This window comes from Physcomitrium patens, chromosome 26, assembly GCF_059467195.1.
Source record: "Physcomitrium patens ecotype Gransden chromosome 26, ASM5946719v1, whole genome shotgun sequence".
Taxonomy (NCBI): Eukaryota; Viridiplantae; Streptophyta; class Bryopsida; order Funariales; family Funariaceae; genus Physcomitrium; species Physcomitrium patens.
The window spans coordinates 5256834-5274742 of NC_143435.1; positions in this window are offsets into that span (position 1 = coordinate 5256834).

Genomic DNA, 17909 nt, shown 5'->3' on the forward strand with positions numbered 1-17909 from the left:
ATATCTCAATTATTAATACATAAATCGTTGATTTTAACTCAAAATATTCATGTTTTTTAATAATTATGTTGAAATAAATATAAATAAATTTGAAAAGGATCGAAATTATCAAATAGACAATAGCCTCAAAAACGTGCTTGGATATTGGTCGGCTTCTTTCTTTGACCTTGATGCCAATCTCTCAAAGCCAATATCTCTTCTTTTCATAATTTAATTGATCTCAAAATTCTCATATACATAGAAAAATAAGTCTAATATCCTCACACATAAATTTCACTCCAATCCAATTAGTAAATTACAAGAAATCTTAAAAATTCTCACTAAACCTAAAATTCTATTTTTTGGGATCTTGACCCACTTAAACCTCAATAATCTTCAATTCAACCATTACATTGAGCTAAGATTCACAACACAAATTAAGCACAACTATGACCATTAAACCACAAAATTTTATTCATAGATCTGTTACAAAACTCTTGAAATTACTAGAAACGTCAATCCTATTTTATTTCACAAAATCCAAGTCATCCAAAAAAAAACTTGACTTTGTAAAGCTCTTACAAAGTCATTACAAATTCAAATTGCCAAAAACTAATGCTTATAAAAATCTTATCTAGTTTGCTATCAGATCCCACTCTCCAATCTCCAAAAGAACCCTCAAGTTGCCGTAGGTGCTTGGTTTTGTGTCTCAAGGTCTGATTTCAACCCAAGTTGATAACTAGCCCTCCTCAAGTATCAATATGTAGTTTTTCTAGATAATTTTTGCTGGAATTTACTCTTAATTTCTTTCTAAAGATATTTATATTATTTATTTTTTCAATCTATCTTATTTTGCCTTATTTATGGCCTTTTAAAGTAAATAGAAGTCTCTTTTGGAAAAAAGTAGTACCACTACTAAAAGTTTTATTACCTTCCTATCTTTTATTCATATTTTTCTATTTTATCTTTTAACTTGGCTCTTTTATAATAAGATTCATATTACCATCTTTTACTATATAGTCATGTTACAACACAATAATGGACATGCACATGTAAACCAATAATTAACTATATGATTAAATAAAAATAAATAAAAGTAGGTTAATTCTATAATATCTTCTATAGAAGCTTTGTAGAAGCTCTTTAGATATTGCTTTGACTTTCTATATATCTATAATTAACTTTTTAGGTCAAAAACATGATCAAAAAGTTGGCCATGTACCACACATGTTGATAGCTTGAAGAACAAGCTAATAATGTAGCTCACACGTAAGAAACTTGCCTTGTAAGCTAAGGCATATATCCTACAAAGTGATCACATATTAGAGGTCTTATAGAACATCACTATGTAGCTCCTAATTAGATAGAATATATAGAGGCAAAAGTGAAGTCTTCTTCACTCTTGTCAACTACTTTTTTGCTTCTGGTCTAGATTTAAGAATTTCTAGTTTCCTTGTCTTTTGGTAATAACTATTTTACTTTCTTTTTAATATACATATTACTTTATTGTTATTTTATGATTTTTCTTTTAATAATTTTTTTTCAAGTTTATACATCTTATTTCCAATTCATATCCTTGATAGATTGACAAGAGTACAATTACAATATTAAAACTTTGTTTTCTCTTGATTGAGAGTAAATTATTCATTTTTCTTGATAAGACTTAAGCGTATTAGAAGTTACAAATTACCTTCTTCTAAATTAATATTGTTCTAAATATCTTCTTTGTTCTCAAGTTCCCTCTTTTGTTTGTCTTGAGCAATATTAGAAATTTATTTTTTAAGTATTATCATGGTAGAATTTGTTGAAATAAAAAGTGTAATAATACAAATACAAGAGTAATTGAGGGAGTTAATGCTTGCAATACATCAACTCAGTTTACTACTACAAGAAACAACAAGAATGGCAGGAAGTAAAGATATAAATATAATTAGAGCCCTTTCAACATCTATACCTAATTATGTCCCTTTTCCTATAGTGAAACATCCTTCTATTACTAGAAAACTAAGAATTACCCTACTTGAGTAGTTTAATGGTACAAGATCCAAGTTTTGAGCATTTATCAATCAAGTTAAACTTGTGATTGAACTCCAATCCATAAGCTATCCAATTCCATGATCATAAGTTAGATTCATTGTTATACTTCTTTCAGGTTGAACATTATGGTGGTTTTTATCTTTTCTTGAATGATAAGATTCAATATTAAATAATTTGGAGGCTTTTTTAATAGAATTTCAATCCATGTACGAGAGAACATGATGCAACTCGTGTTGCAACAAACAAGACCTATACTTTACGACAAGGGAATCGATTTGTAATATTATATGTTTTATAATTTTGACAACTTATAATTGATATTAAGTAGAATGATGTTGTACTTATTACCCAATTTTTCTATGGATTATAATATAAAGTAAGAAATTGATTCTCAACTTACTTGATCTTCAAATATTGAGTCAAGCGATTGACTTTGTTGTGAAGTGTGACAATTAAATTTTTGAATTATGATCTGAGAGTTGGACAAGTGGGCTTCAACATTACTATAATTCAATGGCAACACTAATGCCTCCTCCACACATACATTTAATAGTAGTGGATATGCAAATTGATGTGGTATATGTCAAACCTCGTTTTGAGCAAGAAAAGATTCATCTCCGTCAGAAAGGATAGTGCTTATATTGTAGAGAACCTTATCACACTGCTTAATATTATCTAATGCAATGATGCATTTATAAATGATGAATATGAATGTGAAAGAAGACAATATATCAAAAAATAAGTTTGGTTAGCTAGAATAGAGATTTTGTGGCTTGAACATTGTACAATATTTAATGAAGGTCATATTTTTTCTTCAAAATCCTTTCTTTATTTTATATTAAATATTATTTTAGGACCTATATATTACAAAGTCTTTGCCTTGTTAGATTCTAGAGCCTCAGTCTATTTGTTAGATGAAAAATTTGTTAAAAGACTTAATATATCTTTAATAAGAAAAACTAAATATGTTCATGTAGAAATCAAAGATGGTTGTCCGTTATCTTTTGGAGATGTTACTTATAAAATCTTTCCTATAGAAGTAATAACCAACAGTCATATTAACTTTGTGGTATTAAATATCATTAGATTTCTTTCAAATCCATTTATTTTAGGCTTATCATGGTTAAAAGAATACAATCCTTGAATAGATTGGATTTCTTATACTCTCAATTTTTCTAAAAGTATAACTAAGAGTGTAATTATTCAAATAAAAAATCACAAATCTAGTACAATTAAACATATATTTATAGGTACAAGAACTCTTTTCCATACTACAAAAAAAAGAATCACCTTGTGTCATTTATGCCTCATCCATTTCTAATGGTACAAAGACTTCAAGTGGCATTCCAAGCCAATATCAAGAATTTTAAGATATATTTGAGAAAAATAATACAAATACTCTTCTAGAACATCATTCCTATAATTGATCAATTGACTTTCAAGAAGGAGCAGAACCTCTATTAGGACCAATCTACAATTTATTACAAAGTGAGTTGGCCAAACTCAAGAAGTATATTAAAGAGAATCTAGCCAAGAACTTCTTACACCATTTTAAATCTTCAGTAAGAGCCTCAATTCTATTTGTGAAGAAAAAAGATAGATCATTGTGGATGTGCATTGATTATTGAGGTTTCAATAAGATTACTATCAAAAATAGGTATCCACTACCTTTAATATTTTGATTTCTTCATTAGTTGAATCAAGCTAAGATCTATACAAAAATAGATCTATGAGTAACATATAATTTGGTGCACATCAAAGAAGCAGATGAATAGTAGAGTACATTTTGAACCAAGTACGGACATTTTGAATATAATATCATATCTTTTGGACTTATAAATGTACCAATAACTTTTCAACATCTTATGAATGATATTTTTTGAGAATTTTTGGACGATTTTGTTATCTATTATCTAGATGACATCTTGATCTATTCTTAAAATACAAAAGAATATGAACTTTATGTTTGTCATGTGTTACAAAAATCAAGAGATGCGTGACTCTATGCCAAGATAAAAAAGTATGTATTTTATACTATTCAAGTTGACTTATTAGGTTACATCATTTCAAACAATGAACCTATGATAGATCCTAAAAAAATTTAAAGTATTATGGATTAGAAGATTTTAAAAACATTCAAGATATCCAATGTTTTTTGAAATTTGTCAACTACTATCAGATCTTTATCAAGGATTTTTTTTTTCAAATTGTAGCTCCACTTATACGTTTGACTTATAAAGAAAAACTTCAATAGAATCAAAAAGTAAAAGTAATATTTAAAGTTTTAAAAACAAACTTTGTTTCTATAACAATCTTGTTTTATATTGTCATACTATAGTTACTTATAATATATAAAATTTAATTAGAACATATAATATTTTCATAAATCTTGGTATATATTAGAATGGTTAATAGGTTAATTTAAAGAAAGTGGATGTAAGAAATTGTATTTTGAATTTTATCTATTTTGATTATGGCATTTAAAAAATTATAGGACCTAAATGTTTAGTAAGAAGCCTTGAGAGGAGATTAGAGCCTAAAGATGAAAATCTAAACTAATAGGAGGTTATTTAGAAAGGATGAAAGCAAGGTATGGTTGGATGAAGGTAAGAGGTAAAGATCTTCATCTCTATCGGTCAAATGTCATGTCCAATAGGCTTCAAGGAGGCTGAGGCCTTATTAGGGATTGAGGTTTTTGTTTTGAGGTCATTCAAGCTTCAGAAGCTATGATTAACAAGTTTAGATTTTTGGATACTAAAAGCATATAAATTTTGTATGATTTGAAGTTTTTATGAAAGAGTTATTGGTGCTCAAAGTTAAGGTGTCAATTTTGTGCCTACAGACACTCTTTAGGACATAACATATGCTCATGAAGAGCAACAAAAGATCGGCGATTGGAATTAGAATAGCACTTTCTTCGCTACACTTTATATATAATATTTGATGAAATCTAAGAGTAGATGAAGGAGTTATAAGGCATTGAAGACAACACATGTAAATCAAAGGCAGTAAGTAATGCTTGGAGCCATATCTTATGTCTTCAGATGAACTTTAGACTCAAATCTTTTAGAGAAGGTAGACTAATGTGTTAAAAAGCCATAAATACAAATTTTGTGATAATTCAGTGCTTATTTTGTGATATATGAAGAAAATTATAAAGAACTATATAAAAACTTGGATTTAAAGCTATTGTTAGGATTTTGGTGATATCCTAAGATTTGTAATGAATTTATAGTTAAAATTTGTAATCCTAGTTGTTTAAAATACATCAATACTTTACATAAAATTTGAGTGTCTTTAAATAGTCCGATTGAAAGATATGAATTCTTGAAGTTTGGAAATAATATCCCATAAAGATAAATTAAGAATGAAGAATTTTTTATCATATTTTGGATATTTTTGGAAACTTAAGACTTATATATTTGATATATTTGTTTCTAAAAGTACAACATATATATATATATATATATATATATATATATATATAGATAGATATATACCGGACCTTTCTTATTTCAAGACTTGATTGAATAATGAGTGATAGCCAAGAATCAAATGCTTTCTTGAGTCAAATTTTCTCTACCTTAATAGCATTGACTTTTTTAAGGCATTCTTTATGGAAAAAATGCATCAAAATTTGTTTTGGATGTTGTAATATTACAAATAGAAACAGATGATAAATTTCACCTAATATCTTTTTATTCCAAAAACTTTTCAGTAGCTAAGATTAATTATGAGATCCACAACAAAGAACTTCTTGTAATTATAGATTCTTTTCAAGAATGGCATCATTATCTAGAAGGTGCTTCTAATCCAATCATCGTGTATACAAATCATAAGAATCTTGAGTATTTTATATCAACTGATCTTTTGAATCAATGCCAGGCTTATTAGAGCATGTCTTTGTGAAGATTTGAATTCAATGTCACTTGTCGGCCAAGAAAACAACAAAGTTTGTCTAATTCCTTTTTAGACATTCTTAACTTATACTTAAAGACAGAGATGTAGCTTTTAATTATTAAAGAATAATTTTATTGAAGCCAAAATAATTTCATCTTCAAGCAAAGAAATCAACATTGATTATTGATTCAACTTTTCTCAAATAAATTCAATCAAGTATGTCTTTTGATCCTCTTGTTTTTGATATCAAGAATACTTCTTCTAAGTCTTGTGATACTTCGAAGTTGGAATTCAATAATAATATTTTTTATTTCGAAGGACACCTAAATGTCCCAAAAAGAGAAGCATATTTACGTATTCTTTAAGCACATCATTACTTTCGAGCACCAAGACATTTTGGATACAATAAGACTTTAGAGCTAATATCTAGAGATTTTTTGTAGCTACAAATGTAGAAGGCTGCAAAAGACTTTGTTTAATTATGTGACATTTGTTCTAGGTCAAAAACTCCTCATCATCGACCTTATGGACTTCTTCAGCTATTTTTAATTCTAGAACATTCATGGTCTTGTATTTCTATGGATTTTATTATAGATTCTTTAGTCTTAAGATCATGTGATTCTATATTCATGATAGTAGATTGTTTAACTAAAATGGCACATTCTGTATCATGCACAAAATCTATCACAGGTAAAGAAACTACCAAATTTTTTCTTGACAATATCTATAGATATCATGGATTACCAAAAGATATTGTATCTGATAGGAAGACTTAATTTATATTAAGATTTTAGAGAATTCTTTTTAAAGATCTAAATATAGACATAAAGCTTTCTTCAGTATTTCATATTCAAACTGATGGACATATAGAGCATATAAACCAAGTTTTGGAATAATACTTAAGATGTACTATCATTTATCAACAAGAAGATTGAAGAACCTTCTTTCTATTGGTAGAATTTACTTATTATAATATAATACATTCTTCTATGCAACAAACACCTTTTTTTGCCAATTATGGTAATCATCCACAACTTAATACTTTTGACTTTTCAAAAGTTAATAATCCTATAGTAGAAGATTTGGCAAATCATTTGTCAGAGCTACATGCAACAATAAAGATGAAATTAAAAGAAATTCAAGGATGATTAAAGATCAATGCACATGCCTATCAAAAAGAACAACTACAATTCAATGTAGATGACAAGGTATGGTTACTTTGTCATAATATTAAGACTACTCATCCCTGTGATAAGTTGGACTATCACAAGCTTGGACTTTTTTTTATTTGTAGATAAATCAATCTAATTGCTTATCAATTAAATCTACCAAAATAAATGAAGATCCATCATGTCTCCTATGTGTCTCTTCTTGAACCATAAAAGACAACAAACATACTAAGAAAAAGACAAGTTCCACCTCCTCTTATAGAAGTGGACAATAATAAAGAGTTTGAAGTGGAAGAAGTTCTAGATTCAAGGCGGTGTCATACAATAATTACTTATAGTATGTAAAAACTAATTAGAATATATAATATATTCATAAGTCTTGGTATATGTTAGAATGGTTAATAGATTAATTTAAAGTGAGTGGATATAAGAAACTTTATTTTGAGTTTTATCTATTTTGATTATAGCATTTAAAAAAATTATAGGACCTAAATGTTTAGTATGAAGCTTTGAGAGGAGATTAGAGCCTAAAGATGAAAATCTTAACTAGTAGGAGGCTTATTGGGAGGGATAAAAATAAGGAATGGTTAGATGAAGGTAATGAATAGAGATCTTCATTTCTTTTGGTCAAAGGCCATATTCAATAGACTTCAAGGAAGCTATCTGAGGCCTTATTAGGGATTAAGATTCCTCTTTTGAAGTCATTCGAGCTTCAGAGGCTAGGATCAGCAAATTTAGGACTTTGGGTATAAATTAGATGCAAATTTTGTATGATTTGGAGTTTTTATAAAGGAATTATTAGCACTCAAAGTTAAAGTATCAATTTCATACCTACTACCACTCTTTGGGGCATAACATATGATTACAAAGAACAATAAAGGATCGATAACTAGGATTGAAGAGAATACTTCTTTGACTATACTTTTTATATATTGTTTAATGAATTTGGAATTCAAATAAAGAAGTTATAGAGAGTTAAAGTCAGCACATCCAAATCAAAGGCAGTAAGTAAGTGATTTTATTCATAGTAATGGTTGGAATCATATCTTGAATTTTTGGACGAATTTTTAGCTCAAATCTTTTGAAAAAAGTAAGCTATTGTGTTAAAAAGCTATATATATAAATTTTGTGGCATTTAAGTTCTTAATTTGTGAGATATGAAGAAATTTGCATGTAGATGTATGAAACCTAGGGTTTGAAGCTACTATTAGGGTTTTAGTGATATCTCAAGATTTATAATGAATTTTTCATTGAAATTTATTGTGGTAGTTTTTAGAATTATAACAGTACTTTATGTAAAATTTAAGTGTTTTTGAATGGTCCAATCGGAAGACATAAATTTTTTAAATTTAGAAAAAATACCCCATAAGGATATTTAGGATTTAGAGGTTTTATCATATTTTGGGTGTGTTTGGGAACTTAAGACTTATATATTTGGTATAATTTTTCTTCAAAGTATTACACATATATAAAAACTTAGCCTTTCTTATATCAAGACTTGATTAAGTTATTAATGGCAGCTAAAATTTTAGTATTTTCTTGAGGCAAACTCTATCTATCCCGACAGTGGTGCCAAAATAAATTAGAATATCTTATCCATTGGCAAAGATATGATATTAGTGAATGCACATAGGATTCAATAAAGAATCTCATAAATGTAGAAAAAGATGTGGAAGCTTTTCATCAATGACATCCATCAAAATTAAGATGAAGATTAAGAAGTCTTTGCTATAAAAGAAACAAGGTCTAGAAAAGATTACATTCTATCTTCTATTTTTGTTTGTGGCTTTTGTATATTAATAATATTAAGAAAATAGAGAACCAACAACTAGCAGATTCAACTCAAGAGTGTTTATTTGTTGACTTGCTTAACAAGATATTGCAATTGTCATAACCTTCAAGCTGATGCAATCAAAATGAAGATCCTCAAGAACAACATATTCTTCTTCAAATAGATGGCAAAATACAACATGTTTCATATCACGATCTTTGAAGGAACACCTGATGTTTGATGATTTTACTAGAGGTAGAAACAACTCTTGATGGTGTTCCAAATGTTTTATTTAATAGAAGTTATGAAGTCTCCAACAATGATCAAATAACTAGGTGGTCTTTTCACCTTGGTATGGGATACTATCAATTATTGAGAGGCCCTATCAACCATCTTTGAAGAGAACAAGGATCAAAGTATGTCGTAAATATAATTTGCCGCATCTTGGATTTTTTTAACATATGATGACCACTCTTTATGGAACTTGTCTCTTAAACTAAGGATCATGGCAATGACATATACATGTAAACTAATAATTACCTATATGATTAGATAAAAATAAATAAAAGTAAGTAAATTCTATAATATCTTCTATAAAAGCTTCTTAGAAGATTTATAGATACTACTTTGACTTTATACGTGTCTAAAATTGATTTTTTAGATTAGAAACGTGGTCAACAAGTTGATCATGAACTATAGATGTTGATAGCTTGAAGGAGAAGCTAATTATGTGGCCCACATATAGAAAACTTGCCTTGTAAGCTAAGGCATGTGTCTTACAAAGTCAACACATATTACGGGTCCTACAGAACATCACCATGTAGCTCCTAGTTAGCTAGTATATATAGAGGCAAGAGTGAAGCCCTCTTCACTCTTGTCAATTCTTTTCTTGCTTTTAGTCTAGATTAAAGAATTTCTAATTTTCTTGTCTTTTGCCAGTAGCCATTCTAATTTTTTTTTAATATACATACTACTTTATTGCTATTATTTCATTTTTCTTTTAATACTGACTTTTTAGGTTCATGAATCTTCTTACAATTCATATCTTTGATATCCACTTCACAAACTATGCTACTAATATATGGTCCATTCTATCTTTATATGAAAGTTTATAACAGAGAGATTCATTGAATGCAAGAAAGTAGGTATTTCCGAATTTATATAAGAATCTAAATTTTATATTTGATTTTATTTATATTTATATATATTTGAAGAACACAATACATAGGTAGAAAGGTAGCTCTCAAGAATAGCTCTCAAAAAGAACTTAAAGTTGTGTCCTATGGACAAATTCTAGTTTCAAAAGAAAATAATTAAATAGCTCTTAAATTTGAGTTTAGTTTGTTTTTGTTTCTTGATGTGTACATATATAAGAGACCCAAATTTTTTGTAATGTGCTACTTTGAATTGGTAGCCAAATCATTTATTAAAGGGTGTTCAATCACTAGTTTGAGAGTTAATTATTTGATTCAAAGGATATACTATAATACTTATAGCTTTTGTCTAAAGGTATAGAGATGATATTTATGTTTTTTAATATGGACTTGATGTTTTAAAGACAATTCAATTATCTTGATTAATATAACTATTTTTTTCATATATATATATATATATATATATATATATATATATATATAATTTTGAGGTCATGGTGAATTATAGCCTTATTCAAAAAAATATTGTAATAAGAATTTCACTACTTGATTATTTAATCTATATTAATAAATTTTTATTCACAAAAATAAATATTTTTTTGTAAATTTTAGGATTTGTCAGAAGTGGTCCATGCTTTCAACTTTTTATTTGTAAAATTAATAAATTGGCAAGATGCGGTATTGGAGTAGAGAGAATTTGCCTTAAGAAAGCACTTGACTTTGGGCTCTCATTAATTGCTCAACCAAGCCTCAAGATAAAAAAAACACCAAATTTATATGTAAAATTGTCTCTATAAGAGAAATTATATCAATAAATAAGCCCTAAGTACCGAAGATCACCAAAAATGTAATTAAAATATCATAAAATCTTGTATATCCTTAAGGTGAATTTTTTCCAAACTTCAAGAGTTCATATCTCACAATCGGGCTATCCAAACAAACTTTAATTTTAAATGAAGTATTGATAAAATTTTAACAACTATCACAACAAATTTCAACTAAAAATTTATTACAAATCTTGAGGAATTGTCAAAATCCTAATAGTAGCTTCAAACCCTTGTTTATATATACTAGTATGTATATTTCTTCATATCTCATAAAACAAGTATTTAAATACTATAATAATTTGATATATATCTACTTAATCTAATAACATACACTTCTAAAATTTTTGAGCTCAAAATTCACTTGGAAATTCAAGATATGGCTCCAATCATTATTATCAATAAAACAACTTAATTACTACCTTTGAATTACATATGTTGTCTTCAATGCTTTATAATTTCTTTATATATCTCTAAATACCAAAAATTCTATTACAAGAGATGTAGATCTTATTATCACCCTTGTGGCCGTTTCTTCCAATTTCCAAAATCTATGATAAAACTCCTCCTATCCTCAAAATAATAATAGTATGTCTTAAAAAGATATCTTAAGTTCAAATGGCTATAACTTTATCACCCTAATTTCAAATTCTCTAAAACTTATATACAAATTTTAATCCGAATCTTAAACCTTATAAATCTTACTTCTGGTTTTCAAAAGCTCTTTTTAAAGTCACCAATATCCTTATTATGGTCACAGTTAGCCTGCTGAATGCCTATTGTGCATAGCCTTCAACCAATAGGGATAAAGATCTTTACTTTTAGCCTTCATCCATCCATACCTTACTTTCATCCCTCCAAATAAGCTTCTTAGAGGTTTGGAACTTCATCTTTGAATCCCAATCTTCTCCTTAATTTTTATACTAAATATTTAAATTATATATATTTTAAATACTACAATGAATATAGGTAAATCTGAAAATAAATTTTCTTACATCAACTCTCTTTAAATTAACATACTAACCATTCTAAAAGTACATCAATATTTATAAATATATTATTTATTTTATTTAATTTCTATAGATTATAAAAAATTATAATATAACATCTACCCCATCCTCCCAAACCTACACATCCTTTGACATATGCCAATTTAACCATGCTTGTCTTCTTCATCATCTCCATTTTTTTGTACATCTTCTATTTATTCCAAATCTAGTGTTTCAAAATCTAAAAGATTGATTGCAATAAATATGCCATCTCTTCTCTTGAATGCCTTAATTCACTTTTCAACCACAGGTATCTTCAACATCATACTATCCAATCCACGAAACAAATAGGTAGCATCGTCATGCATTGCTACTATTATATATGGTCCAAACCTTCAAGCAAACTTCCTAAGAGTACTATATTGATGTTCCAAACTACTATTAACTACCAACATCCAATCTCTAACTTCAATTATTTTGAACGTGAAACAATAGTTTTATCAAACCTCTCTTTGTTACTCAACTTGGCAACCTTTAGTTTCTCTAATGTCATCTCTTGAACTTCAAATAATCTTTGAAGTTGCTGAATTTGGAGCTCTAATAATCTCTTTCTTATGATTCTATCCTCTCAATTTAATAATATCTAATTAGATATACTATTTTCTACAAGCGTGATTGACTTTTGGCCCAATATTAATTCAATAGGCATATAACCAGTAACAGTGCTATGTATGGTTCTATCTATCCATAAAGCAAATGATAAAAGTCTTGGCCATTGCTTTGACTTACCTTTGCAATTCTTGACAAAAGCATTAATCATTGGAGAATGACCTCTCTCACTTTTGCCATTTGCTTCAAGATTATAAGTAGTTATCAATTTCAACTTCATATCATATCTTTGAAAAAAATCTTTGGCCCCTGGTGTATTCAATTCTCTTCAATCAACCCTCACCCTTTCAATGTTGCCATATCTACTAAAGATATCCTCCAAGATGAATCTATATACTTTCTTTATGATTTTGGTCTTCAAGGCTCTGCTTTCAGAATAGTTTGAAAGTTCTTCTCTTGCCAAAACAAGATACGTTATGCTCCATAATCCTAATAGCATAGCCACCTAATCAACCATCCACTTAAAATACATAACAAGTGGATGGGTAGGATGTAATTCATCTTTTAATCTAACTTTGGACTACAATTGGTATTCAATGCAAAATGCCACAAATTCTTCCATATCTTTGTAGAAGCCCTTCCACCAATATTACTCCTTGATCTTATGATAAGTGGTCCAAATTTCTTTGTGGCCCATCTAAAGTATATCATGAAATTCCTTGAGAATTTTATTTTGGATTTCAACATCATCTAATATTTTTAGTGGTATTCTATCTATCCTCTTTGGCATCTTTTATAACAAACTATATCTCAAAATATAGTCATAAGACTAATATCTAATGTCTTTGAAGGCCTTGTCTGACAAGCCTTCTTATCTCCTCATAGTACTCAAATAGATATTTATGTCTTTTAACTTACTTCCATAAAGATCTTATCTAAAAGCCACATCTTCATCACTTGTGCATGTTTTATTAGTAGCTAGCACATAGCCATAGTTCTGATCTTCATCATCTTTACTAATCTCTTATGATTCTATCTCTACTTTAGAAATATATCTAGATCTAGATAGTATAACTGTCACAAAATTCTTCTTACCAAAAATATATACCAACATAGGATTGAATGATCTAATGTAAGCTATCTACCTCAATATGGCAATATCAAGAATAAAATAATTAGCAATCATATTTGATAATAGTAAGTAATCAATATTTAATACTATATTGGTTCTAATTAAGTAATTTATATCTATTTTTATATCTATAAGTTCTTTCAAAAGCTCTCTGTTTACTTGTAGATATGTTCTTTATTTATCTATGAATATTCTTATTTCAAACCTTATAACAAACTTCCTACGTTCTTTATCATTTTGACCAATAGCCCATCTAATAGTAATAAGACTTGTATCAATAATAATAACAATTGGTCTACTGCAATCATAGCCAACTTGCCTCAAGATTGGTGGCAACTTCAAAATCTCCTTTACACCATCCATAGCTAGTCCTTGCTTTTCCTTCCATCTGAATTTAGTTCTTTTTATGAAAAGATTGTATAATGGCTCAACTATGTGAATAAAATGAAGAATGTTAATCTGATAGAAGACACAAGCTCCTAAAATCCTTCTTACTTCAGTGATGCTACTACATGCTTTTATCTTAGAAATAACATCAATCTTTTCAAGATTAGGTTTTTTGACATATTTTTTACATAAGTGTCTAACTACCATACTTTTATCAATTCTAAACTTAGACTTGTTAATAGACAAGGTTAAATCCACTTCTTTAAGCTTCTTCAAAATCTTCTCTACCTCTTCAATGTGATCCTTCATAAAACTTTTATATCTATTAGTATTCAATATCAAGTCTCTAGCCTCTTCTTTGCAGTCTTTAATAGGTATATCATCCGTAAAAAAAAATCTTCTCAAGTACAAAATTCCTTAAGATTTGGTTCATAGCATTCTGCATATGAACTACTCAATTAATAGCACCTTGAAATAAAGTGTACATCCTCATAAGTCTCAATAGAATCTTCATAATTGCCAAATCTCTACTTTTTGATGTAAGCTGAAACTAATCATAACCAAAATAAAGATCTTTAATAGAATGGATGGCATGAATTGTAAAAGTCTCAGCAACTTCATCTACCATTGATCTTGATTTCTTATTTTTTATTATTATCTTGTTGGCTAACTACATGTCTTTAAAAAATCTCAAAGCTCCACATTTCTTTAGTACTATGAATCATCAATTAGAGTATGGAACTATAGATAGTTCAAGTATTGTTATTTGTATCTTTTTCTTCAATAGACTCACTAACTTAGGTAGTAAGGCTTTTGGCACAAAAATTGGCTTCAAACTCCAAGGTACGTGTAGAATAGTAAAAATGACCATTGACGCAATAACCTTAGGATTAATGCATCCAATTTCATCAAATAAAGAAGCAAAAGCCTTAATATGCCTAGAAATCATTTCTCAATTTTTTTTTTTTTTTTTTTTTTTTTTGGTTCTTTTAAAAACTCACTCCTTCTAATCTTTAGCTTGGTCAATGTCTCCTCTATAAAATTATATCAATTTTTTCTAATCTCTCATAATCTAGGCTCATTTTCAGCTTTCTTGATATGATCATCAAAGTCTGATGGTAATTGTGTTATCACTGGCGTCACCTTCTTTGTTACATTCTTATACTAAGTATTCATTATTGTGTCAATCTCCAAGCCATAATTCTCAATCAACTTTGCATTAATAGCTATCTTCAATATCTCTTTATACAGTCTTCTTGAATGAATCTCTACCATCATATCAATAGATGTAATGTCTTTTCCTTACAAAGTTTTTAAAACTTGTAAAACATCATTTAAAAATCTTTCTTTTTAAATAACTCTAGAAATAGACTCATCACTCAAAATCACACCAATTCTTTTTAATTTTTCTTCTATCTTCTTAATTGATCATCTATACTTAGAATCCAAATCTTTAATCTTTTGAAAATTCATACATCCATTCTCTATCAAACTCCAAACTTTACAACTATCTCTATGTACATCGAAGCATGCTATAGTAGATAATTTTTTTGCATCCACGGCACTCTATGCTCCACATGTGTAATCTAGAAATCAAAAAAATTATGATGCTTATGATTCATGGAAGTTTCTTTACTTTGATCTCTATCTTTTTCATGATCTGGCCTTACTATAAAAAATTGGATTGACTTCTTACCATCATGGCTAGAAATCCTGGCATAGTATGAACCATCATCCAATACCTTTGTCTCCATCTTTGTTGTAATGATATATAATTGTCTCAAAATGATTTGATAACTTCTTTGATTTTATACAAAAAAATTTTGCTCCACTTTTATATCACCAATTTTGATGCCTACTGCTCAACATGCTCTATTAAAGCTACTTCTTTCATCATTGATAGCTCTCAATATCCATCTATGGTTAATGTCAATGGGCCACTTATCTTTCTTATAAATCTTTCTAGATAAGATGTTGATCTTACAGCCATGATCTATTAATACTAAAATTAGCTCTTTAATACCTCTAATCTTTACACATATTTTTGTAGTAATTCTTATCCAAAATAGATGAGTATAAGCTATCAAAGCTTCACCATCATTTCTCTATAGCTTATTTACCTCATATTGAGACATCTTGGCTTCCATTATAATTCCTTCTTCTTGGTTATTGTTAGTATTTGCTTCCACCTTCATGTTAGCCATTCCATCATATAAAAATATTTATAGAATTTTATCTTCTATATCATCATACAAATCTTTTTCTATAATTTTAACTTCTATTTTTATAATCTTATCATAAATAATTCCATATCTTTTGCTTTGGTTACTATTGCCCATATTATTATATTGAAGATAAAAACTTATCTAAACTCTTCTTCTTCTTCTTCTTTGATTATGAGAGTATGTAGTACTCTTGCCATTACTATTTCAACTGTCACTTGCTTCTTCTTCTTGATAACATCAATGATGAGTACATGAAAACCTTTTTTGGCAATACAAAGAGTTTTTTTTTAAGATAAACTCAAACTTAGTATTTAAAATCCTTTCTTCTAAGACACCTTTCATGTCAATTAAGGATTCAATATCAGATTAAAGTTTTTAGGTTGGTCCCTTATTTTTTTTCTTAAGGTTGTCTTCTTTCTCGTTGCCCTGGCTGTTATCCATTTTTTCTTCTTACTTTTCCTTTGAGAGTAGAACATCAGCTTTTAGATGTGAAGTAGAAGGCCTTGCCTCTTGCTTTTGCCATATGTTTCCTGCTAGTCTTTCTTCTAGAATAGTGTTTCTACTACTTGGAGCCTTTTTCTTGTTGGTTGGCTCTCCTACCTCTTCTTCTTCACCAATTCTGCCTCTGTTAATTTCCATTGATATATCATAGGATTCCTTTTCTCCATGCTCACTCACCAAATAGGTCCTAATGGTCGTTCCATCAATTGGATCATCCCATCTAATTGGTCTTCTAATAGCTTGAGCTTCCTTCACCATTACTTCTTTAGATACATGTGTAGAAGTTTCTACCTTGATGTATTCAATCTCAATGGTATAAGTCTGTGCTTTTTTACAAAGTGAAGAGCTATTCCTCTCTAATCTATCATCTATCAATTTTTTCATGCCTCTTCTTCCAAAGTTAGTTTTTAGAGGCTCATTTGTTGCAACATCTTTGATTTTGCCTTCTTTGAAAGTAAAAATGTCATTCTTCATGGCATCTGTATATAATCGACAATCACCACGTTTTTTGTTAGGATCATTATACCAAATATACTTCACCATAAATCCCTTTGATCCTTCAAGCGGTCGTAAAGTACCTAACCTTATGTCTTTCTTCAAGTAGTTATTTCTATCTCCAATTCTTTCATGTTCTTCATCAATTCATTAAAGATTTCTTTATCTACATTCTTATTCCTTAAAGAGCTCGATGGAGTAAGAGTAAGCAAAGTTATTGTTGGAGCTTTCATACTTTTCATTGGTATAGCTTCTATCCTTGCTCCAAACCTTCTAAACTTTATATATTTTTACTTAGCAATGAGACTCACTTTCTCCTCCAATCTTCTCTAATCAGTAGTAAAACCACCTTCTATTGTTCCATCTTAAAAAAAGAGAAGCATTCTATCTTCTAGTATTGTATCTACAACTTACAAGAACAGCTCTGACTTTCTCATCTCCAGAAATTGCTTCTTAGCTAATGGGAGTTGCCAAAATTTCTTTTCAAACTCCCTCAGCAATTGGTTTGGTCTTATATGTTTATCTAGTTGTTGCCCCATCCACTCAAAGAAACTTCTCTTAATGATCCTTTCATTATCCTCATCAAAGTATTTATCTCTAAATTTCTCCTCAAATCTAGCCTATGTTTTTATATCAATACTTCAATGTATTTGTTTGACAATTTCTCTGATGTTTGAGCCAACTGGTAAAACAAAGGTCTCAATTATCTTATCTTTTGAAACTTAATAGATTTTTAT